The sequence below is a fragment of the Vulpes lagopus genome, chromosome 17 (assembly GCF_018345385.1).
Source record: "Vulpes lagopus strain Blue_001 chromosome 17, ASM1834538v1, whole genome shotgun sequence".
NCBI lineage: Eukaryota > Metazoa > Chordata > Mammalia > Carnivora > Canidae > Vulpes > Vulpes lagopus.
Genome location: NC_054840.1, coordinates 37,561,625 through 37,588,404, shown reverse-complemented (window position 1 = coordinate 37,588,404; position 26,780 = coordinate 37,561,625). Strand labels below are relative to the sequence as shown.

General features: G+C 42.6%; 1 long non-coding RNA gene across 2 annotated transcripts; it reads right to left on the bottom strand.

The window, feature by feature from the left end:
* Window positions 1-3,233: 3,233 nt before the first annotated feature.
* Window positions 3,234-24,880, bottom strand: LOC121477518. Of its 2 annotated transcripts, XR_005984270.1 has the most exons (8): window positions 24,681-24,880; window positions 20,900-21,008; window positions 17,833-18,007; window positions 15,332-15,454; window positions 13,711-13,752; window positions 12,854-13,025; window positions 7,320-7,439; window positions 3,234-3,400 (listed from the first exon to the last, which is right to left on the bottom strand). It is a non-coding gene; the product is annotated as an uncharacterized LOC121477518 (long non-coding RNA). The 2 variants fall into 2 exon arrangements; XR_005984271.1 differs by lacking the exons at window positions 3,234-3,400; window positions 7,320-7,439 and adding an exon at window positions 12,003-12,306.
* Window positions 24,881-26,780: the final 1,900 nt, after the last annotated feature.

Sequence of the window (26,780 nt, the reverse complement as noted above, 5' to 3'; positions counted from 1 at the left end):
GTTAGAAGCAGCTGCAGAAAAAGGGAATCATGGGATATGTTTAACTGAACAGTTTTGCTAATCCAGTTACTGTTTTCATTCACACCATGGTGGTGTGTCTCACTGTTCTCCAGAGCATGCTTCTTTCCAGAAGGCTCCATAGTACACGTTGTAGGAATGGCTGACACCAGGCTCTCCCACTCCCTCTTGGCCAGCCAACCTCCAGCCACCGAGGCCAGGGAGCCTCACATTCCATCCTAATCACGAGGAGAATCTCTTACCGCCTGCCTGTGCTGCTTCCTGACATGCATGTGCATGTGAGAAATGATGCTTAGCAGGGGAGACAGCCATCTTGGAAGCCTGACAGGGAAGGGAATCACGGAGACATTGGCCACCGATGACAGTCCTGTCACAAGAGTTAATACCATAGGGACCACATGCCTTCAGCTTCTGCTGAGATTAACAATGTATCCTTAGGATCAGGCCACTGTTTGTTAGGTTTGATGTTAACTGCAATTGACTGTATCCTAATTGTTATAGTCCCAATGGAAGAGTATTAAATGTGTATTGTTTTAGCACTTGAATCTGAACTTGTCTTCCAACCTCTGGAGGCTGTAAGGGATTATCATTGAAATAGTCAAGGATTACCATTGACGGTGTCCTTCTGTACCATTACTGCCAAGAGAAGGGGAGATCACGTGTAGAATTAGTAATGGGTATTATACTTTAGTTTCCAACATCTTAATCAAAATCCTCTTCTCCTTGATTTCAAATAGTTACTCAAATAAAATTGCATTTTAAAGACTTTTTTATTTAGATTCAATTAGCCAACATATAGTACATCGTTAGTTTCAGATTTACCCGTTGCATATAACACCCAGTGCTCATCACATCATGTGCTCTCCATAGTGCCCATCACCCAGTTATCCCACACACCCACCCACTTCCCCTCCAGCAACCCTCAGTTTGTTTCCTAGAGTTAGAGTCTCATGGTGTTTCTTCCTTTTTAAAAAGTCAACACAAATTTATCAATGGCAGGTTATTTATCAACTCATTCCATTTCTAAAGAGCATAATAAGCAATCTGCTCAGTAGTAGCTGTATTGTCCTGCAGATTTTTTTTTTTTATTTTTGAAATGAATTAAAGAGTTTACTCAGAGTTGACATGACCAAGATGATCTATTTTAAACAATAAGAAATAAGTAGTTATAATAAAGCTTTGGGAAGAACAAGGTTTTTTATTTTTATTTTTAATTATTCACAAACCTCTATGTCTCTAACTCATTTCAGGCTATCCATTAAAGGGAAGTCTAATGATAAGAGATGAAAAATTTCAAAACAGGACATTGAAATAAATGAATCTTGTTGAATGCAATGTAGTTTTGTGGCTCAAGTGTAAATTTACTGTGAATTCCATTGATCCAATATCCTGTAAGTTAGTATGCAAGCTATTATTGCCTCCCAAGACTTTGAAATTTTCCTTTAGGTCTTGGCATAAGTAAATGATAATTCAAGAGTTCCATCTGCCAGGTGTGTTGTTGTTGTTGTTGTTTTCTAAAAAAAAAAAAGATGATACAGGCAAGAAATGATAAATAGTAGAACTTGAGATTAAATTTGCTAACTAGTGTCTCAAAACAGCAATATTTCTACCCCCAGAACATTATTTTCAAAAAAAGTAAACAATTTTTTTTACTTTTTATCTCTTGCTTTAGATGCTATATTAAAAGCCCCCCAGCCGATTCAGGTGGGCAGCCAGGGCTGGACATCACTGCATGGTCCTGTCTCTGAGTGGGGTCAGCCATCGGATATTGTCTAGGAAAAGCCCTTGTGTTGCCAGCGAAGCACAAGCCAGACTCAAAGACCAACTCTGAGTCGCTTTACTGAAGTGTGGCTCAACGCACTATTAAACAAAAAGCAGGAGTTGTAGGGTGGCTACAGTCAGTTGAGTGAGCCTTGGGCTCAGGTCATGATCTCGGGGTCCTGAGATCGAGCTCCGCGTTGGGCTCCCTGCTCAGCGGAGAGCCTGCTTCTCCCTCTCCTTCTGCTGCTCCACCTGCTTGTGCACTCTCTCTCTCTCTCTCTCTCTCTGTCAAATAAATAAAATCTTAAAGAAAAAAGCAGTAGTTGTGAAGGTGGACTTGAGTAGAGTCAGAAGCCCTCAGATGAAATGCATGACATTGCCCAATCATGACTCAGCCTCATACTATGCTTTTTCAAAAAGTCAAAAGCAAAAAAGAATTCTATCTTTTCAAATATGCAAAAAGCAAGTTTCTTACATCTGGTTTAAACAAAAAGGAAAAAAAAGAAATTTGTGTTCATTTAGTGTTTACAAGATTTATTTCTCTGTACATCATTAAAGCAAATATAAATACATATGTATGTAAACTGACTTTGCACTAGTATGAGCTGTGAGGACTAAATCATAAATATGTATATAATATACACACATAGTATCTTAAAACATTTAAAAGATTATATTATCACTTCATTATCAGCTGTGAAGAGGGCACATTACTAAAGTTAATACACTTATTCACATAACACCTATAAAACAAAGCATCATCTGGACATAGGGGTTTGGATGTCGCATCATGTTTTTCTGGCCTGGGCTTTGCCTACTTGAGACTGACCGCCAGAACCTTACACAGCCCCTGTACTCTCAGAGGATGCCACCTTCTCTTTGCCGAATGTGGCAAGTTCCTTCTCTGTGGAATACCTTGCACCTCCCCTTCTACCTCTGATCTCCTCTGCTTGAGAGGGGCCCTATATCCTTATTACCTGTTTATTCTACTTGACCTCATGCAGCTTCTCCCAGATACCCTCCCTTTGGGTCCTCAAACTCCTGTGCTTTTTCTGTGCTTCCCTCAACTATCAAGGCCATCCATCCATACTGCATCTCTGTACCTCACCCTCTGGACTTGTATGGGACATGGGACCCCATTCCTCGCTGACTGGTGGAATGGACAAATGACTTCACAACTTTAACTGAGGGGTATGTTGCTCTTCAAATACAATGGGGTTTCCGTCATACTAGCTCTGGCCCTTGAAAGAAGAAGAGTCAGGTGTATCATCACTTTATTCCCCCATCTTTTCATTAGAACAGAACACAATCAAGACCCTGGTAACAAAACCGGTTTTGAACTTGTTACTGCAAGGTCTAAATTAAACCTCATCATTTTACCAGAAATAATCCCCAATATATTTATTACAACGTGAAATCACAACACTAAATCAGGGCTTCAGTAAAGATAGATTTATATGCAACATTTCTGAGAAGAAGTTAGTGTTGAGCTGGAACGGGCAGGTAACCATCTTCCTATTATTTGTAAGGCACAGAAGCCCTTGATAACGTTTCTCAGATGCTTGAGTGCAGAGCTCCTCAGATTTGATACAACGTTCAGACTTCTTTTTCTATTGAGATTCTATGGGAAAATCAGAACCAGATGATTCTATTATGGTAAGAGAGTTCCAAACAGCCTTCTTCTCCTAAGAGTATGTACACTAGGATTTATTATGACCCTGGTATTTTGAAAGCCAAATGATAGATAATTGGATTCTCTGGATAAAGTATTTCTTCCTAAATGTTCCTAGCTGACTACACATTTCAGAACAACTCTCATCTGTGAATTGATAATATGTGAAACTTAAACCTATGAGAAACAGATGATTTTTATTTAGTATCTTAATAGTGCACATTAGCGGCTAGTGCCAGACATTGTTCCAGAAATTTCTCTCTGAAAAAAAAAAAAAAAAAAAAGAAATTTCTATCTCTGGAGGAATTGGGCTCACCATGGGGTGAGTAGTATTTCTTTAAGTAGTTTCCATCTGACAGTCTCAGAGTGGTCAGCATCTGCTTTAATAATTGAGCCTGACTTAAAATGCTTTAAAGCAGACACAAGTTCTTTAAAATTGGATCCAAAAGAGGAGCTATCAAGCTATTGACTTCTGTGAAAAGAAACAGAAAGAAAACAAATCTATTTGGTACAGAATAAAGGAAAATTGTCCCTCCCTGGGCTTAATGACTGTGCTGGCATTTCCAAGACTTCCTAAAATAATGACTTGTAAGATTTTCCTCCCTCCCACTCTTGGTGAGACAGACCCCCTGGCTAACACATCCTAACACAGCCAGCGTATCTGGCAAAGGGACATTGTTATTTCCGCTTCATTATCAGGGATCGCCCTCATCCTGAAGGCGCACACAGAATACCTCTGCTGGGATCTCACCTGAAACAGAAAAGGGGATACATGTGCCAAAATAACTGTGGAGGGGGAAAAAAAAGTTGGGCTTCTCTGTTTTGTCTTTTTGATTATGACAAAATCTCCTCCCAACTCACATAAAACCCCTCTCCATAAAGGTCATAGAAAGAAAAGTTTTATAACTAAATTAGCACTAAACCAGAATATGTTGTACATCACAGGCAATCTGCTCCGAGATTGCAAAGAATCTTACCCTTTTATGTCGCCAAGCAGATACAACCCATTACATACTTGTTCTCAAGATAAACAATAAGTAGTCCTCAAGTGAACTGTACTATTTGTCACACGTAATTCATCCTAAGTACACTTGGTATGGGGGTGACCATCTATGTGAGTTAGTTGGCTTTATTCAGAGGGAAAATAAATTCATCATTTCTTTATGACAGGAAGCAATTTTGTAACTCGGAGTCAGGTGCCCACCAGTTAGGTTTCCTACCCTAGACCTGAAACTGGGAGGTAGGCACATACCATCATAGATGATTGTATCCAAGAGGTGGCTCCCAGGTCCTTGAGAAAGACAGTCCAGAGTTGGAAAGCTACTAAGAAAGTTACCCAGCTTTTAAAAAGATTTGCATACATTTCAAAGAGACAGAGAAAGGACTTGGAGCTAGGTTATCTTAAGTAAATGATCAAAGAAATGAGGGGAGATGTCTCTTTCCTTACTTCCAACAAGGAGAATTAAACCTTTTGCTTTTTATTTCTATCATCCTTGCACTGAGGAAGCGGTAGGAATAACAATTCAACAAAGATATTTCAAAGATATTTAAATGTTAAGCTGGAATTATTTTTTATACATGTAACGTATTTAAAATATAATGTTTGCTTTTGTAGAAGCTTCAAAAAAAAAAAAAAGAAAGCATAGAATTTACTTGTTTCCAGAGTCTAAAAATAATTATAATGGGTAGCACCAGAGTAAAGTAGAACCTAAATGGTCTCGACCATTTTTGTTGGAGCCATTCTCTGAACCAGCCATTTATATACATGACCGATATAAAATATTACACTATAAAAAGCATTTAAAAGAACACTTAAACCATTCTCCTGTTAAGCAGATACAAAAGCTAGCTATGATTCAAGCTCAAAACGATGAAGCAGAATTCAATTAGGGTTAGGGTTAGGGTCAGGGTTAGATAAACCTCCAACTTTAGGTGATACATGAAAGTGTCTGAATAGCAGAGAACGCACTAAGTACCATGCTTACTCTTCAGTTTCTACTGTGAATACTTATTCCCTCCTGGCCTTTTGAAATGAACCACTGGAAAGTTGGATTAATTATTCAGAAAGCCAGAAATGCCCTTTGCCTGTTATCTTTATGAAATGCAAATTACAGATTCCGAAAAAGTAAATGGTGACTCAAAATACAGTATAGAACAATGGTTGCTGTTAATGGAAATGCTTTAAAAGTCAAGACAACCAGGAAGAATAGGGATGGGGAGGATTTTTCCTTTTAAAATTAAACTTTCTCACTGGTAAGCCCCTGATGGAACTTTTATTTCCCTTCATTTAAAGGAATAATTTCTTAATCAATAGTACTTGCATGAAAGCAGCTTTGAGCTTTCCGAAGAGAAGAGAACTGTTTCAAAGCAGGGCCTGCTGCTCAGAAATACAATATTGCCTCATTAAAACGAGAATCTCCAGCTGGGCAGGGGCGGTAGCCAAGGTCAGAAAGAAGAGTGAGCATTCATTAAGATTTTCTCACTAAATACCCATTTTTAAATCATTCTCTTCAAAACCTTATCTAAATTGGAAACCTACAATTGTCTGCTCTTGCAAAACTGAAGGCCCACTTTATCTTGTCTGGGTCTGAAGTAAACGCCAAAACTTTTTTTTTTTTTTCTCCAAAGGTGGGGTAGGTGGGGGATTTCAGAAAGCAGGTTTTGAGGTTTTGAGGTTGCAGAGGGTCTGGGTGGCAAACCTATGGAGTTCGATTTATATGTCACAACAAAGGGGTTTTTTTTGTTTTGTTTTGTTTTGTTTTGAATTTCAAATCTCAGTGTAGGTAATTAAGAAAATTTCATGGAACAGAATTCATGTATTGTAACTTTTGTACTATTTATACGTAAAGAACATGTGTTTAACAGCAGAAAGCAAGAGATATTTTTTCCAGAATTAAAGTGCATTTTAAAATATGATTTTTATGTATTCACTTCCGTGCGTATCAGTACAGATTAATTAGCTTTAACAAAACAAAACGTTTCCATGCCCTGTGCCAGAATAAGTAATGACCAGAATAGCTGCTATGCAGTCTAGGCTACCATCTGTTAATTCCACTGAACAGAGCACAAACACCACTTTCTTCCGAAATGCTTTGAAAATACTCATGATTATTTGTCAAAACCATACAAAATGCTTAAAAATTTGTCTATTCATTCAAAGCAATAAGAAAAGTGAGTGTCGAATTGGATTTTGTTTCCCAAGAGCTGAAGACAAGTTCGCTCATTTTCTGCCTTATATCTTTATCTTAAATGAATGTTTTAGAATGTCTTTACTAACAGAGGGTAGAACAGCACCTAGCATGTAGTAAGAGCTCAGTTAACGTGCAGTAACACCTGAGGAAGTAAAGATTTTGTGGAACATCTTTGCTAGGTGGGCATGCAGAGAATGTTAGCATCTTCGGTGTTAGCTGTGGGGTTATCATGCTTCTTAGCTGAAATACAAAATAAAGTTAAAATAAATATTGAATAAATGCAAGTTTCAATGCTGGGAGGCTCAATACATCTTATTCAATTTTCTAGTCTTCCTTCTGGCTATTACATTACTCATTAATCTTTCTACTGTAAAGTAGTAAAGGAAAACAAAAAACAATCTAATGATTTTTTTCTATCTTTAGGGCTCTGATAAAGTTTTCTTTTTTTTCAATCACTATAGCCATAGAATAGAGCGTAACAGAGGTCCCCCCCCACTCAAGTCACTTTCCTTATTTATAATTTTGTTTTCTATTTATTTGAAATAATTGGTAGTCTATTTATAAGGACAAAACTGATAAAGTTTGTGGGTTGCAATGAAAAATCTCCCTTCCACTCTTACCTTCCAGTGTTGACATTCTTCTCTCTAAAGAGGACCCATGGTATTAATTTCACGTACCTTTCAAAGATGTTCTCAAATAATCTGTGAAAGGAGGTGGGTGTGATTGTAACTGGACTCTTGAGTCACCAAGAGAGAAAGCATCATCTTGAGGAAAAGCTGACCACTGAGTTTGTGGTGCTGGAAGAAAGGTTAGGGATTCATTTCATAATCAAGGACGCTGAAATCTGCAGAATTGAAAGAAAAAAAAATAGTCCCTGTCCAATGTCACAGAAGGGTGAGCCAGTATTCAAATATAGGTCATATGATTCCAAGTACGAAGCTCTCTCTTCCCACAGCATGAAACTGAAAGAAGTTATTGTAAAGTTATCAAGATCTGAAACTTAGTCACTATCAATACCTCTATCATTTGCCATTATCCTGAGTTATCAAGGTCGCTTAGGTAAAGGAAGTGGAATTGAGTCTAACTTAAATGCAACAATTTACTGGATAAGAAGATTCTGTGCCTGTGCATACATACCTGTCTATCCACACTAACTGAATTTACTGTTTGCTCAAACAACTCTACGAAGTCAGCAGAGAAAATGAGAAGCCCATCCTGCAACATCAATAAAAGAAGACACTGTTGTTTATGAGGCAGGCCAGTTTATATATCTATGTGGCCACTTAAAAATGATAGTAAGGATGGTCGTGATGATAAAAAATATATCCTCCCAAATGCAAACATGGATAAAAAAAGAAATATTTTTAAAAAATATTAAGGGTGAAACAAGCTGAGCTATCGCAAAGCTGAATGAGACCATAACTGTCAGAAATTAAAGAAATTTAAAGAAAAATGAACAGCCTTAAGGAAATTAAAAAAAAAAAAAGTCTTTGCTAAGAAGGTAATCCATATGAAAACAGAATGCTGATATTTTATCCCTGGATGTAATCCTCTGGAAGACACCAGCACCACAAGGCTGATTTCCTGGGAAGGATGCCTTTTTCTATGCCTCTTGTGCTATAGAAGGATCTGGAAAGCTGTATTTGCCCAGGTCTCCTTTATGCTACCATTGTGCGCTGTGTTAAGTTTGGCATCCTCAATACACTAATTCTTCTGGGCAGACAGCTTCCCTCTGTCTACCCTAAGAATGGTGCAGATAAGTACTAATTTTGCCAAAATACTGTCTTCCCAAACCAAAATCTTTCCTAAGCATGTCTGGTTCACATCAGCCTAAAATACATCCATAACAGATGTGCCAGCTGTCCCTGAGGTCCGTGGAGCAGGCGCGAACACTGAAAGAAAAAAAGCCAAAGACTGGAGATGCCTTTTAGTCACTGCTACATGGCTGGAGTCCGGTGTGGTGGGGACAGGAAATAGCCAACTCTCAAAGAGTTTTCATTCTAGATGCATCAGAGGGTGTTGGCAAGGAATAAGGGAGTTAATTCACAAAAACTGTTTCACAGAGGACCTAGAATTTTAAGAAAAAATTGTGTGGATGTGCATTTTCCTTCTGGCATCAGTTACATACTTGGAATAAGAAGAAGCAGAGAATGTTCAAATCATGCCTGAGACAGAAAGACAATCTTTTCCAAGAGCCATGGCAGCCTGTAGAACTTCGTCCGGCCATCACAGATGCGCTGGGTTGGCGAGAACTGTGTGCCATAGCCAGCCGCATCAGAGAGGATAGATAATATATAGTAGATGGTATATATCAGAGTATATAGTAATAGTATATGCGGGGATAAAGGTCTCTGTAATTGTGAATCGCATCTGCTGCTAAGAAGCACACAGTACAGCACAGAGAATCTCCATAATGCTCCGCCTTAAGGTCCTGAAAAGGCTCACTGACTCTAATCTGTGCTCATATGACATCTACTCAGTGTTTCCTGACAATACTATGTAATATAAACTCCAGGGGTGCCTGGTGTCTCAGTGGTTGAGTTTCTGCCTTGGGCTCAAGGCCTGATCCTGGGGTCCTGGAATTGAGTCCCCGCATCGAGTTCTCCACAGGGAGCCTGCTCTCCCCCTACCTGTGTCTCTGCCTCTCACTGTGTCTCTCATGAATAAGTAAATAAAATCTTAAATAAAACAAAATAAATAAAAATAAAATAAACTCCAAATATATTACCATCCTCAGACACTCTCTCAACCCTTTCTATATTATCCACACAAATTGTTTACTTGTGAACACATATTTTTCTCTCTGACTAAAATGTAAATTTCAGGAAGATGGGGACTTTGTGTTCTTACTCCCCCTTCTCTTTCCATGGCATATACATGGCAGGCAGCATCTCCATGGGTGTGTGTTGCTTGAATGAATGAATCAGTGGATATAGCAAAAAAATAAATAAATAAAATACATAAATAAATAAATAAATAAATAAATAAATAAATAAATAAATAAAATCATGGTTACTAGTGCTGTCCTTGAAAGTAACGTAGGTTTACATCCTATCTGCCACTTACTGCTATGTAAGCCAAGGCAGTGGGATAAGATTCGTGCCAATCTCAAAGAGTTGCTTTGGAGAGAAGTTCAATCCATGAAATGTCTTTAGCACAGTGCCTGGTACGTGGTAAATATCCTTCAAATGATAGTTACTATGTCGTAGGCAAGAACTGATTTCTAAATCAGTCTCTGGCCAGGGTTGAATTACTGACACTGATGCATACTAATCACAATTCACTCTGTTGTGAGAATCCTGGTATTTTGAAGCATTTTGGGTGATTGCTGTTAAGACCAAAGACAGCATCTAACACCTGGTTAGTGCACTGGTTGGTGGTCAATAGCAGAAACATACTGTGCCCATGTTCTGTGTTATTTTTAATTTTCTGCATATGTAATTGTGTAAATTATTAACACTTTATTACATCATTTGATGTGTCGGTTAAGGCCTTTCCAACTAACTTTTTGTTATGTTACTGAAAGAGCATACATCATTGTAGGAAGCAGGATGAGGTAATAACAAAGTTTTTTTTTTTTTTTGCTCCTGGCAGATACTACGAAATCTCCTTCCTTACTAAAATACCTGCACCCTAGATAAAATACATTTTTTTAAAGATTTTATTTATTTATTTGAAAGAGAGAGAGACAGAGAGAGAGAGAGAGTGCATGAGCAGGGACAGAGGGAGAGAGAGAAGCAGACTCCCTGCTGAGCAAGGACCCTGATATGGGGCTTGATCCCAGGGCCCTGAGGTCATGACCTAAGCTGAAGGCAGATGCTTCACCAACTGAGCCACCCAGGCACTTGTATAAAATACATTTTTAATGATTTGCTGGGTATATTAGCCAGGTATGTGCCCAATTGCACTATTTAACAAACCATCCCAAAATCAATGGCTTCAAAGAATTCTTTATTCTTCTGTTCATGGATCCATGAGTTGACTTCACCTTGGCCAGTGAAGACCAGACTCCAGGTTCTGGGTTCTAAGATTTAGGCTGAGGAAAGGGTCAACTTTACTGCACATCTCTCTCATCTTCCTTGAACCAGCTTCTACTCACAGCAACTGGTCTAAGACATAACTCATTCTGGGGTCTAGGTGGAAGGGGCAATGGCTGCTGAGGTGTGTATACTTCTCATGACAGATCACCGGAGTTCAGGAGGGCAAGCTTGACCACACAAGTGTCACCCAACCTCCACTGTATCGGAGCTACTACTATCCCATTGACCAAAGCAAGTCACATGGGCAAGCCCAAAGTCAAGGAGTGTGCAAGTGCACTCTGACTATTGTAAGTAAGGCCATTCTCCAGAGCAAAGATTTAGAACCAAAAATCCAATCTACCACACTAAACTTGCCCTAAGCAGGTTCCCTGTCACCACCATCCCCACATCCTTTCAGGAAAGGAAAAAGGAAAAGTGAGCCTAAACTTAAGAAGAGTGTTTGTGGGGACGGGGATAAACATGCCAAATGCAGTGTTTCCCCATGGTCCAATCCCTTGGTATCAGTGACACTCTTGGGAGATAAAGTTCTGGACTCAGACAACTACAGAGATTTAAAACAATATACTATTACAGTGGGAAATAGAACATGTATTTTAATCATTTATAGGTTAAGTACTCCAAAATTTAGACAAACTACAGATTTCAATAACATAATTAATGTTTGACTCAATAGGTATATACAGAACTGTCCTCTGACTAATAGCGAGTACTCATAAAAATGCTTGAAGCTTAAAATAAAAAGATTGACAATAAATTAGATTACAGAAAATCTCAGAGAACTGGTATTATATATGCTTAGTCTCTAAAAGTTTTGTAACTTAAATCAGTTTAATTACATAAAATGTACAAAAATATCTCATATATGTAGACATTGAAACATATACTTCTAAATATTTACTGGGCCCAGGAAGAAATAAGGATGCAAACTTTAATAACTCAACAGTAATAAAAAAAATCACAAATCAGAACTGGTGGAAAATATTAAAAGGAGTATTTAGAGGCAAATACTATTTAATAGTTTAAAATATTCATGTCAGAAAAGAAAAATCTGACAATTAATGAACTAAGTGTCTTTAAGCTAGATTTTAAAAAACAGAAGAATTAGGCCAAAGAAAAGGGAAGGAAATGGAAAATACAAGCAAACACCAATGAAATAGGAGACAAAGACACCATAGAGAGGACCAACAAAACTAAAAGAAGTTTCTTTAAAGAGACTGAAGAAAATGAATAAACTGTGTAGAAGCATTAGGAAACAAACCAAAACAAAAACAAAAAACAAATGGAATTATACTAAATATGAAACATTTAATACAAAAGGAACATTTATATACAAAAAGGAATTAAAAAGATCATATATGTGTGCTATGAACACTCATACAAGAGTAAATGAGAAACTGTAGATTAAATGGAAAAGTGTCTAAGAAGATATTACTGATCTGAGGGTCCCAAGACCCCCCTCCGCATTGACGGTTTGCTAGAAGGACTTGCAGGACTCAGCATACAGCCATACTCCTGGCTAGAATTTATTTTAGCAAAATCAGCAGAAGGTGAAGTCAGGAGGCAGCCAGACACAAACTTCCAGAGTCTTCTCCCAGTGGAGCCACACAGGAAGTGGTTCCTTCCTCTAGAGTGGAGATGTGAGAACACGGGCGAATTGCTCCCCATCAGAGGAGCTTAGGAGAGACCCGACGCCCAAGGTTTGCAATTGCTGCTTGTAACATTGGCACTCTACCTGGCACAAACCAAAATTCCAGACTCCCTGAAGGAGGGCAACTGAACCCACACCGTTTCTACAAACAGCTTGGGTACAATCAGCCACTCTGAACAGTTTGTAGAATGAGGGAAATCCTCCCCAAATCCTTGTTTCTTTTTTTTATAATAAATTTATTTTTATTGGTGTTCAATTGGCCAACATACAGAATAACACCCAGTGCTCATCCCGTCAAGTGCCCCCCTCAGTGCCCGTCACCCATTCACCCCCACCCCCCGCCCTCCTCCCCTTCCATCACCCCTAGTTCGTTTTCCCAGAGTTAGGAGTCTTTATGTTCTGTCTCCCTTTCTGATATTTCCCACACATTTCTTCTCCCTTCCCCTATATTCCCTTTCACTATTATTTATATTCCCCAAATGAATGAGAACATATAATGTTTGTCCCTCTCCGATTGACTTACTTCACTCAGCATAATACCCTCCAGTTCCATCCACGTTGAAGCAAATGGTGGGTATTTCAAATCCTTGTTTCTGATGACAACCAATGATCAATCTTCCAAGCAAGCTTTTCTTTGCTAGGATAGCAATCTCAGGCCTGCTACAGTAACTTTTCCACACAATTATGTCCCGAAACTAACTCAAAAAGAAACAGAAAGCCTGAATGGTTATGTAACCATTAAAAACAAAACAAAGCAAAACTAGATAAGTGGTTCCAAGTATTTCCATAAGTAAAATAATTCCAGGCAGAGATAGTTTTTAGTTCTACCAGACTTTCAAAGAATAGATCATTACAATAGATCAGTCAAATATCATGCAAACTCCTCCGAAAATTTAAGTTAACAGGTTGCACTCCCTGAATCAGCTCATATGAGGCAATAAACTTGATACTAGGCAGGAACAGAATGAGAAAAAAAAAATTCAGGTCAGTCTCATTCTTGAATAAGGTTGTAAACATTCAATACAAAACTTACCAAAATAACTCCCAGAATCTATTACAAAAAGAAAAAAGAAAAAAGAAAAAAAAAAAAAGAACTGATTTTTTTTTTACTTGGAATGCAAATTTATAACCAGAAATATCTATAAATGACATTTATAGATGAACTGATTAAAAGGAGAAAAAACATGGTTATTTCAACAGATTGAAAAATAGTATTTGGTACCTATTCATGACTTTGCTAAGATATATAATCCTACAAGTCCAGGAATTGATTAGAATCTACTTATCTGATAAAATCTATCAAGTATTTATTGAAAACATCATTCTTGATGGTATAACATCAGAAATATTTCAAATCAGAAATTAGATATACATACTTACCATTACCATTTATATTCATTGTTACTGGAGCTATACACAATGCTGTAACATCACAAACAAAAATTAGAGAAATATAATGTATGTGAGTATTGGTAAGCAAGAAATATAACTCATTTACATGCAATGTTTTTCTATGGGTTAAGCATAAATAATCTGTAGATGAAGTATTAGAATTGATGAGCAAGTTTGCTAGCTATATAAGATTAATTCAGAAAAGTCCATCATATTTATATATACCAGTAATTATGGTTTATAAAACATAACTCTTCAAAATATACAATTTTAAAAGATTTATTTATTTATTTGAGAGAGAGAGAGCCCACGAGTGGAAGGAAGAGCAGAGGCAGAGGAAGAGAGAGGCAGACAGTACAATATAGTAATCATTTTATGACATTCCCATCAAAGATACATAACTGGAACTTAATCTATAGGAAACATCCAATTTAGCTTGAGAAAAGGTTCACAAAATAACAGGCCTGCAATCTTCAAAACTGTCTTCATGAAAGTCAAGAAAAGGTCATGGAAATATTCTAGACCAAAGGAGCCTAAAGAGCCATGACAACCAAAGGTAATGTAAGATTCTGAACTGATTCCTTTCACTATGAAGGACATTACTGGAACAATCTGTAAAGATTGAATGGAGATTGAGGATTCGAAGGTAGTAAAGCATCAACATTAATTTCATGAGGTTCATGGTTGCTTTGCAGTTAAGCAGGAAAGTGTTCTTGTTTATAGGAAATGCACACTAATGGGGGATCTGGTTGGTAATATTCTCAAATGATTCAGAAGAAAGTTCCTTGTGTTGTACCTGAAATTTTCCATAAATCCTTAAAAAAAATTAAGAAAGAAAGAAAAGAAGAAAGGTAATGATAAACATAATACTCAGGTTACTGGTTTCCTGTGGTGATAAAAGAAGGGGATGGGATAAGAAGGAGCTTCCAAGTAGCTGCAGTGATAGATCTCATGATCCTCTGTTTTGAAGTTGGGAAGTGACCTCATGGGTGTTCATTTTATTATGTGCCATAATTTACAAATATGTAGCATTTAATATTTGTGTTTATAAAATATTATATATTATAATGATTTTAAGATCTTATGTTTTATTTTTTTTTAATTTTTATTTATTTATGATAGTCACAGAGAGAGAGAGAGAGAGAGGCAGAGACATAGGCAGAGGGAGAAGCAGGCTCCATGCACCGGGAGCCTGATGTGGGATTCGATCCCGGGTCTCCAAGATCGCGCCCTGGGCCAAAGGCAAGCGCCAAACCACTGCGCCACCCAGGGATCCCAAGATCTTATGTTTTAAAGGCCATCGGATCTGGAGCACAGCAGATCTGACTTTGAAATCTGCTGTGTCATTTACTACTACTACCCACACCAACTTGATCAAGATACTTAAGCTTGCTGAGCTTAGGCTTCCTTATCTGGAGAATGAGAATAATTAACCACAGAACTGCTGTAAAGATTCAGTGATAATATACACTATTAATGTCCTTTAGCAAAAGCCTACCGGAAATACACTTGTATGTAAACAGGCTTAATTACTCCATGAAATGAGGCAGAATGTACATCATAATGAGCCACGGGGTGCTCCCAGCAGGGGGTGTAAGAAAGAACTTACCAGAGAATTGGATCTTTGGTTGCAGCATTTGGTGGAAGATCTAAGGAAGTGGAGTTTGCCCTAGATTGGATGGTGTCACGAAGCTGGGGTGATACTACAACTGGGTATCTTGACAAATCCTACCTACAGGGAGGAACATCAGTGTGAGGAAAAGCTGTAGATGGCAGAGTCCTTAACACCCTTTCAGTGAGTGAGAGCCATGTTTGGTGGTTCATGTCACACAGTGACCTCGTCAATACTCTGTGATCATCGATGTCCAAGTGGAGAGAACCACCGTCTAGATGTGGGCCTCAGACTATCTTGTAACAACACTGAGGTCTAATTATGATCTTCAGATCAGTTGCCAATATCAGGGGCTGTTTTTGTTAGTTTTCAACATCAACATTTGGCACAGTGTTTTAGCTCCCTTGATCAGGGTAGACCAGGCAAACATCAGCCACTGCACCCCCTTCCAGAATCTCAGGTGGGTTTTTTCTTCTCTGGCTTTGCCACTAATCATACTAAAGTGATCACACTGTTGCAATGCAAAAGATAGATTGGTCAGACTTAAGTTCATCTACTTTAACATTGTCTTGCTCTATCAAATCCTTTTAAAATATTTCTTGTCCTGAGAAAACCCATCAAATCCTATAGTCGAGGATATCTGCGGGATATCAAAGATACCCATTATTTGGATAATGGCCACATTAGATAAATATGGATGAAAATCTGGAATTGATTTAATATCAGTATGTATTTGCAACAGGACTTTTAGAACCAATTGTGTTAATGTTCCTATTCGAGTGGGGACTTTACCATATTGGCTGAAGTATTTCAAATACATTTATAGTATTTACTTTTTTTTTTTTTTTTTTTTTTATTTACTTATGATAGTCACAGAGAGAGAGAGAGAGGCAGAGACACAGGCAGAGGGAGAAGCAGGCTCCATGCACCGGGAGCCCGATGTGGGATTCGATCCCGGGTCTCCAGGACCGCGCCCCGGGCCAAAGGCAGGCGCCAAACCTCTGCGCCACCCAGGGATCCCTATAGTATTTACTTTTATGGTTCTGAGGTAATAAGCTATTTTGATGTGTATGTCCACATGCTCCAGAGCCTTCGAGCAGACATGGCTCCTAAGTTTTCTGACTCCAGACCTCAGGATTTTTCCTGTATATCACCGAGATGTAGAAATGGGGCCAATAAATCATATCAAGCAATGTATATTCTTCTAGATATAAACAAAATTCTTGTATCTCCAGTTATATCCTCTATTTTGATCATGCTTATTGCTTCTCTTTTTTTTTTTTTTTTCATGTCTTCATTAATCATTTCAAAGAACACAGATTTGGGTTGTATTGATTAACCTCAAATTGTTTTCTACTTTCATTGCCTAATTTTTCCTCATTATCTTCTTCCTTCTACTTGCTGTATTCATTATTCTTTTATCAAGCTCTGTTTATTGACTTTCAGGGTCTTGACCTTGACCTCCAGCACTCAAGCCTACAGTAGTGACCTACAGTAACGAGGACACCCATTCTCACCACATCCCTTTTAAAACCACTCTAGGGCAGTCTGGGTGGCTCAGCGGTTTAGTGCCGCCTTCGGCTCAGGGCGTGATCGTAGAGACCCAGGATCTTGTCCCACGTCGGGCTCCCTGCATGGAGCCTGCTTCTGTCTCTGCCTCTGCCTCTGCCTGTGTGTGTGTGTGTGTGTGTCTCATGAATAAATAAATAATATCTTTTAAAAAAACAAACAACACTCTAGTCGGGCTCTGTGCCTGCCACTCCACGGAAGCTGCTCCTTAGCCCCCGTGACCTGCATTTTGTTAACTCCCACAGATAACCTGCCTCTTACCTTATGTATGGATAGGGATGGATCCATTGCCACCTGCATTCCCCTTGAAACACTTCAATGTTCTCCAGCGCATCCCTTTCCTCAATCTAACTGGCCATCTCCTCAAACTCACTTGTTACTTTGGGTAAGTAACAAACCTCTCATCCCCCAAACCTCCTGACCAAAAATCTGGCAGATCTGGTCCCCAGAGCATTACAATCAACATTCTCTCAATATACAATGAGAATATGTAATAGCAGGTAATAATCATGTATATAACCATTATTTTCTTGATTCATTCGTGTTTAAAATAACAAAAAGATTTCAATTTAAAATTTTTATTCAAATTCAGAAAAATAATTTTAGAAAAATATTTCATGTTTGAATGAAAATTTGTACTTTCCAAACAAAAATTTACAATTTGCAGTTCATAGTGTTTTAAAACTTAAATAAAAAGCTTATGTTGGCACATAGAAAGACAGCATCCAAGTACTTGCTATCTGTTCTCTTTGTCTGTAATGCGGTGCTCCCACCAGGGTCACCATTCAGAGTCAGGGAGGTTCACCCCTCTCACGACCAGTGAATCTTAGACCAGTGCCATCTGCAATATCTCCAAATACGATGCTGTTAGGATGGCCACAGGAAGTTATAAAAATCCTAGTGCTCAGTTATCATTTAGTATCACTTACTTGGACATTTTCAAAGTAAAATGACTGTTGATTTTTGCCTTCAGTTCCTTCCCATGCATACTGGTATCCGTAAATCTCTTATTCAGAAAGTCCTCTTTGAAGGGAATAGAGGTAACTTCCAGGGTTAAGAGAGGGCAAAAAATAGGCGGTGGAGTAAGTAACACCTGGAACAGCTCTGAAGCAGAAAGAGAAATCCCATTTTCACATCTCTGCACAAATCTCCTGTAGGGTCCTCAGAGTCCAGCGTAATGAAGATTACATCTGGCCAATGACTTTTCCTGCACTACTTTCCATACCTGTTACTACGTACTTGCCGCAAACTCAAGGATGTTAAGGAAGACACTTCTGCTAAATAATACTTTGTGTTTAGCTTAAAAAATACAAAGCCAGTTTTCAAAAGTATAAACTCACCCCAACTGAGAATTGTTACAACACGGACAAAACTTGATGCAGTATTTCCTTGTCTCTAGTAAATTGCAAATAGAAGTAGCAGCTTTATTCATGCAACATGGGTTTTGGCCTGGCCAGGAGCTGAAGGTTTAGCGGGGGTGGGGAGTGCGAGGAGGTGATGCAGGAAGACAGGGGAACACCTGTCAGGTGGTGATGAGTACAACACAGGACACTATGGCAGGGTAAAGAGACCGACAGGCAGCAGGGGAGTGGGGCTGCTTGTGTACTCAGAACCATGTGTTAGCTTAGGTTGGGTATGCTGTGCTGACAAATTAACCCCTGAAGCTCACTGGCTTAGCATGACAAAAGTTCATTTCTTATTCACACTCTTTGTCCACCACAAGTCAGCAGTGGGCTCTGCTCTACTGATTCATTCAGGGACAGAGATAAATGGAGATCATACTGCCTGGGTTGGGATATCCCCATCGTCCCTCCATAGCTGTTGCAGTGGTAGACACCAACCACAGGGTCATGTGTGGCCCTTAAGTCTCCATACCCAATTGGTTGGACTAGTGTCGTGCTCCCTCCTACTGCAAGAGGGCTGAGAAATTAGGGGAGCTCATTCATGGGTGTCCCATGAGTAAACAACATCTCCATCACTGGTGTTCAAGGAATCTTCTCTGACACAGTGAAATCTGACCAGAAATTTAATAAAGCAAAGAGGGAAGCCATACGGATATTTGGAGACAAAATTTACGATTCTGACAAAATATTTCCTGCCTGCTATTTGTTTTTAGTGAACAGCTACACCATTTTTTTTTTACCATCCCCCACCCCCACCAAAGGACTGGGTTTTTTGTTTGATATATATATATATGTACACACACACACACACACACACACACACACATATTTTAATGTAGGCTCCACGTCCAGCATGGAGTCCAATGTGAGGCTTGAACTCCACATTTCTTAATTAGATATTCTGATAGGAATAACTAATTATCTCAAAAATCTGCCCCTTTCTCCCTCCGTCACTCCTATCCCTATCACTGCTTGGTTCAAGTAGTAACACCTTTCCTTGATTAATAGTCCTCCATGTAACATCACTGTAATGTTCACTTTTAACGTGGATTAACATCACTGCTCATGTAACACCATTGCTTTTACTTTACCCCCTTCAGTAACATGCCCCCATCAGGATAAGAATTTAGAATTCACCCTTAGAATTAAAATAAAATAATTCAAAAGGCTGACGAGCCCATTCCTGATCCATACTAACCCACATCCCCAGCTTTCTCACTCAGTGCTTTTCCACATAGACTATTGCTTTCTCATTACCTATTTAAAGCTTTAGCTTTGACAGATAACACACAGGGCTCTGAACATGACTTCAGGGACTCCTGGAATAAAGTTAGCAAATAGAGTGGAACAATGGGGAAAAAAAAGAGTTCATTTAAAAAATTAATGTTTACAAAATAGCTCTTTGAAATAAATCCTATAAACATTTAACAAACATTATTATTTCTGACACTTATTGGCAAGTTAGAATACTACACAGAATTGTTTTCATTTCAGGAGGAAATGGAGTGAGGGTATTCTGAATACCAGCAGGCTTGAAGACCATTTATAGCCATTAGGTCTTAAATAGAAGAACTCCCAGGTAACCTGTTCCCACAGGCAGCACAGCCCAGTAGAGTGGGACTAAACCCTAAATTTGTGTTTTCCCTTCTCCCATAACCAGCGCTGTGTATTCAGACAAGTTACTTCATTTTTTGACGCATTAGCTTCTTTGCTGGACTCATCCCAAAACACTTGTAAAGGGTGTTTTAAGTAATCAATACAAGAAAATCCACTTATTACCAAGCATATGTGCATTGTTTCATACCTGCCTTAAAACCATATAATGTGTAAAATTTGACAATGTCAGTTTCATCAACCTAAATCCATGTTAAAAGTGAACATTAAAAAAAAATCACAAGGAAATTTCAAAATACACATTTGCAGCCTCATAAAACATGAACTTTATAAGCACTTTAAAATGTTATCAGAAACACAGCTTTGATAATAATTGTTTGAAAGTTATATTAAAATGTAATCTGCTATGCTATACATGTGCATTTAAATGCAGTAATCCAAAAATTCAATATATAATGAAGGAGACTCCTCCTAAGAATTCTAAATTATTTTTAAGTTATCAACATAATTTTGGTAGTGTAAGTTCACAGAGTTAAGTACCTACCCAGTCAATGTTGGTATCTATGTCACACCAGGAAGCCTTTACACATATAGATAGGGATATGGATTCCCTGTGAATTGGTCAAGGACCCTGCCAGGTCCTCCAGGAAGTACAGGCAGCCCCAGGGAGGTGCTGATGCAGGAGTGAGAGCTGTCTCTTAGCTCAGGGGCCTTGGAGCAGCAGGGCAGGGTGGGGCAGGGGGGTAGGGGTGGGGGGGGGGTAGGGTCAGAGACACAGGAAGGGACCTGCCTGACAGGTGCCATGTCATATCAGATGAGGGTTTCTTTTTATGTCATTCAGTGTTTACCATCCCTGCCTCCAGACAAATACATACAAAACAAAGTCTTAGCTTCAGGAAAATGGAGTTTCAGAGTTTTAGTTACAGAGTTTCTGAGCCAAAAAGGCCTCTTTTCTTCCTTTAATTTCTGGTTTTCTGACCTAATGTCCTGAAGATACCGATTCCCTTTCTTTAAGTGGTCAGCATTTTCAGTGCTTCTAGTTCTCCAGCTCCGACTTTCCATCATTTAAATCCTTGGCTATTTATCACCTAGAGAAGAAAAGAAAGGAATATTTGAGGATGCAAAGATTCTTACCACAAATCTTTTACCAAAGCGTCCTGAACTCACTAAACTGTCTCTTGCTGTCTCCAAGATCACCACTTGACTTCTTTCCAGGCCTTCTTTGGAAAAAGGACCCTTTCCTATCCAGTTTCTCCACTCCTCCTCCCCCACACCCTTAGGCCTGCAGTCACAGAGAAGGTTCGAAAATGCAAATCTGATCAAGTCCTGCCCTTACTTAAAGTCTTTCAGAAACTTCCCATTTACTGGCCCTGGGATGAAACCTCTTTTATCTAATAGGAGTCTAAGGACTTTGGGGCCTGGATCGAGTTAGCCTGTCCCCTCCTCTCTGGCTTCCACTCCCTTCCCTCATCTCTCAAGGCACATTTAGGACTTACTCATCTTCAAAGTATCAAGCTTTCTTACACCTTTAATGCCTTTTCACTCTTGCCCCTCAGCTTGGAATACTTCCCGGCTTTAGCTCTCAGCTTGATGCATCGCTAGGAAAAGCCATCAGTGATTACATTTGCACACAAGCACACACTCTCTCGCAGGGAAATGAGACTCAATCCAGACTGCACAGATACATACACTGGCTTGGCCGCTTATGAGCCCTGAGACCTTTGGCACCTAGGTCTCTATGCCTCAGTTTCATCTGTAAATGGGAGTAATGCCAAGAGTGTAAAGATTTAATGACTTGAATTATGTTTAATACAGTATATGTGCCATGTAAATGTTGCTATACCTCTTAATAGACACATTGAGGACTTATATGTGCTTGACCCTTTTCATTTATTCCTTTTTCTTTTCTCTAGAGTGTGTGTGGGAGCGGTGGGCGGAGGGGCCGAGGGAGGAGGAGGGAATCCTAGGTAGATACCCTGCTAAGCATGGAGCCAAACTCAGGAGCTCAGTCTCCTAACCCTGTGATCCGGATGGACCTGAGCCAAAATCAAGTGTCAGGCACTTTGCCGACTGAGCCACCCAGATGCCCTGATGTCTCGCCCTTTTCTTAGTGGTTTCACATGTCTTGGGTCTTAAGGTAAAGGGCCTCTACTTTGAGTTCTGGCAGCCCCTCCAAAAAACACTGCCTTAAGTGTTTTGTAACTTTGCTCCTTGAGGGTAGGACATATACCATGTGTATCGTTGTATCCCACAATATCCTGATGACATGGGAGACCTTGGTTCTTGTCTCAAGGAGTCAAAGAATGAATCTCGTGGACACAGGAGAGTGAGTAAAGGGTTAGAAGTTTATTAAGCAAAGTTAGAGGAAGCTCTCAGAAGTGAGAGGGGTCCTGACAGGATTGCCACTGAAGGCTTGTAGGGTTCATATTTCACTGAAAGCCTAATTCAGGGAACCTAATCCTTTTTAATATCTCCATTTATATCACCATTGAGTAGGGACTAGTGATAACATCTTTAATGGCTTACTCCCTTTTTTTTTTTTTTTTTAAGATTTTATTTATTCATGAGAGACACACACACACAGAGAGAGAGAGAGACAGAGACAGGCAGGGGAAGAAGCAGGCTCCTGCAGGGAGCCCAGTGTGGGATCCTGGACCCTGGGATCACAACCTGAGCCACTCCCTTTTTAGAGTCCCATGATTTTGTTGGTTACCTTAGGGCAGGTTGGTCTGGCTTATTCCCTGGCTTCCTTACACTTCAACATTTTTGGGATTTTTGTGAGCCTACTTCTGTGGCCCCCTACCTAGCCCTGCCTAGCCCCATTTTTTCCTCCTAACTCACTAACGGTGCCTGGTATTTTGTATGCGTGAATAAATGGATTTGATTTTAACCTGGCACCTCTTAGCAAAGTACTTTGCAAAGTGTTTTGTATGATTTACCTTCTCCTCATCCCTTCTGATGTTTATCCCTCCTCTGCTAAAACTGGCCTTCCCAAGTCTCCAGTGCCTGAGAGTTGCCAAATCCGTATCTTGGCAGCATTTAACCCAGCTGACCACTGTCTTCCTAAGACATATTTCTCCTGGCATCTGTGTTGGAGGAGTGTTGATGGGATAAGTTTTGAAGTATTGTGGGTGATTTAGTGGCTCACAGATCATCTGTGGTACACAAGCGTCTGCTGGCTGTTGGAGCCTGAAATGTCTAAAATGGTACAGCGTGGAAATCTAAACACAACTGGCTCAATGTAGACCATGAAACTGCTGTAGGTCCTATGTATCTGCCGGCGGTAACTTTTGCAGAGGCTTGACTGGACAATAGTCCAGGGAAGCCACCAGAACACCACAGCAGCACGTGTACCTACACTTTCAAGCCCAGGTTTACTACCACTCTCTCCTTCAGCCTATTTTCTCACTAACTCCTTTGGTAAGAAACATGTACATTCATAAGCAATCTTAGGTCCCATTCCAGTGGTCTCTCACGGGCCAAGTATCTCGTTAATAATTACTTTATGTGGGATCCCTGGGTGGCACAGCGGTTTAGTGCCTGCCTTTGGCCCAGGGCATGATCCTGGAGACCCGGGATCGAATCCAACGTCGGGCTCCGGTGCATGGAGCCTGCTTCTCCCTCTGCCTATGTCTCTCTCTCTCTCTCTGTGTGTGACTATCATAAATAAATAAAAATTAAAAAAAATAATTACTTTACGTGACATGCGAAATTAAACATGGATTCAAAGTCACATGATTAGCAGGAAAGAGCAGGAGGCAAATTCCCTGCACCAACTTACATCACTGGTCCTCAACCCTAAATGCTTATCAAAATAATGCAAAGGCTTTGGGTTCCACAGTAAAGGTACTGAATTAGATTCTCTAGGAAGGTAGGACTTAGACATGTATAATTTATAAAGGCTCCCATGAAAAATTGGACAACTTGCCCTGATTAAGAACCAGGCATCAGATGAATAGTAGGAACAGACTATCCAGAGACTGGAGAAACAGCTCCTCACTAGCAAAGACATAAACATGAGATCACAAGTGACCATTCCTTAAGGAAAGTTTTAAAAATTGTCATAGCATGCCAGGAGACTTTGCTTGTTATAAGCCACGTGGTAATGAAAAAAATTGGGGGGGGGGCACGTGGGTGGCTCAGCAGTTGAGCTTCTACTGGTGGCTCAGGGAGTGATCCTGGAGACCCGGGATCGAGTCCCACGTCGGGCTCCCTGCAGGAGCCTGCTTCTCCCTCTGCCTGTGTCTCTGCCTCTCTCTCTGTGCCTCTCGTGAATAAGTAAAATTTTTAAATTAAGAAAAATTCAATTAAAATGCATACGTTTCTTGATGGATCTTCCATTCTAACGCTGAATGAAGTAATCACAGTACACAAATGAGCTCGCCTCTACTCTCCAAGAGTGAGGCTATTTTTGCTGAAAAATATTTGAAACATGTCCTAACAATTCTGCTTTTCCACAGCAGATAATCAAGACTGAAGTAAAACTCTTTCACAGAACTCTCATACTCATCACGGCGCCTGTATCTTGGGGAGTGTCGGGTAAGAGCCACAAAGAAAGGTTTAGGCTGAAACTCAAAAGCAAAATTTAGGCTTTTCCAGGAGGAGTTGGAACTAAGTTTATGCTCCTCTGGACACCGGACTAAAAGCAGATAAAGTCTTAAAGAAAATAACTGGTACAATCATCATGTTGAACAACACATTAAAAACAAACAAAAAAAATACATGGAATTGAACTCTGTTCCGAGGCGTCAGGACAGCACCTGGAGCAGAAGGAACGCAGGACACTGTAGCTCTCTAGAGAAGGCAGACAGGGCGGTACCGCCTCACCCGCTGCTGTGAGGGCTCCCAGGGCTCCGAGGGCTCCGAGGGCTCCGGCGAACTTCCGCGGCCTCCAACTCCCATCACCGCCCTCCCCGCCGACGGGCGGAAGGACCCCCGCAGCCCACCGCCCCGCAGGCCCCCGCCAACCCCCAGGGCCCCCGCAGCCCACCGCCCCCCCAGGTCCCCCACAACTCCCAGGCCTCCCACCCCCCTCGCAGGCCCCCATCACCGCCCCCAGCCCCACCCCCGCAGGCCCCCCGCCCCCCCAGGTCCCCCACAACTCCCAGGCCTCCCACCCCCCTCGCAGGCCCCCATCACCGCCCCCAGCCCACCCCCGCAGGCCCCCCGCCCCCCCAGGTCCCCCACAACTCCCAGGCCTCCCACCCCCCTCGCAGGCCCCCATCACCGCCCCCAGCCCCCCCTCGCAGGCCCACCGCCCCCCCAGGTCCCCCACAACTCCCAGGCCTCCCACCCCCCTCGCAGGCCCCCATCACCGCCCCCAGCCCCCCCTCGCAGGCCCACCGCCCCCCCAGGTCCCCCACAACTCCCAGGCCTCCCACCCCCCTCGCAGGCCCCCATCACCGCCCCCAGCCCCACCCCCGCAGGCCCCCCCGCCCCCCCCAGGTCCCCCACAACTCCCAGGCCTCCCACCCCCCTCGCAGGCCCCCATCACCGCCCCCAGCCCACCCCCGCAGGCCCCCCGCCCCCCCCAGGTCCCCCACAACTCCCAGGCCTCCCACCCCCCTCGCAGGCCCCCATCACCGCCCCCAGCCCCCCCTCGCAGGCCCACCGCCCCCCCAGGTCCCCCACAACTCCCAGGCCTCCCACCCCCCTCGCAGGCCCCCATCACCGCCCCCAGCCCCACCCCCGCAGGCCCCCCGCCTCCCCAGGTCCCCCACAACTCCCAGGCCTCCCACCCCCCTCGCAGGCCCCCATCACCGCCCCCAGCCCCCCCTCGCAGGCCCACCGCCCCCCCAGGTCCCCCACAACTCCCAGGCCTCCCACCCCCCTCGCAGGCCCCCATCACCGCCCCCAGCCCCACCCCCGCAGGCCCCCCGCCCCCCCCAGGTCCCCCACAACTCCCAGGCCTCCCACCCCCCTCGCAGGCCCCCATCACCGCCCCCAGCCCCCCCTCGCAGGCCCACCGCCCCCCCAGGTCCCCCACAACTCCCAGGCCTCCCACCCCCCTCGCAGGCCCCCATCACCGCCCCCAGCCCCACCCCCGCAGCCCACCGCCCCCCCAGGTCCCCCACAACTCCCAGGCCTCCCACCCCCCTCGCAGGCCCCCATCACCGCCCCCAGCCCCACCCCCGCAGGCCCCCCGCCCCCCCAGGTCCCCCACAACTCCCAGGCCTCCCACCCCCCTCGCAGGCCCCCATCACCGCCCCCAGCCCCCCCTCGCAGGCCCACCGCCCCCCCAGGTCCCCCACAACTCCCAGGCCTCCCACCCCCCTCGCAGGCCCCCATCACCGCCCCCAGCCCCACCCCCGCAGCCGACCGCCCCCCCAGGTCCCCCACAACTCCCAGGCCTCCCACCCCCCTCGCAGGCCCCCATCACCGCCCCCAGCCCCACCCCCGCAGGTCCCCCGCCCCCCCAGGTCCCCCACAACTCCCAGGCCTCCCACCCCCCTCGCAGGCCCCCATCACCGCCCCCAGCCCCACCCCCGCAGCCCCCCCCTCCCCCGCACCGAGCAGGTGTGCGGTCCCCGGCCCCCGCAGGGCCCGCGCACGCGGAGAGGCAGGGAGCAGCACCCCCTCCCAGCGGCCCCGGGGGCCCCCAGCACCTGCGGGGTCGGCGCCCCGGGGCCCAGGCTCCCGACACACCGGACCCCCGGGCCGAGCTGAGCTGACCCTCCGCCCGGGGACCCGCCCACGGAGGCGCCCGGGGACAGCACGGAGCCGGCGGGCCCCACCGCCGCGCCTGCGCACATCTCGCGGGAGGCCCACTCGGCGCCCGGGACCAATAAGAATCCGGGCCCGTGACCCCAGGGGAGCGGGAGCCAATCACAGCGCGCTCCGCGTGTGGGCGGTGCCTGGGC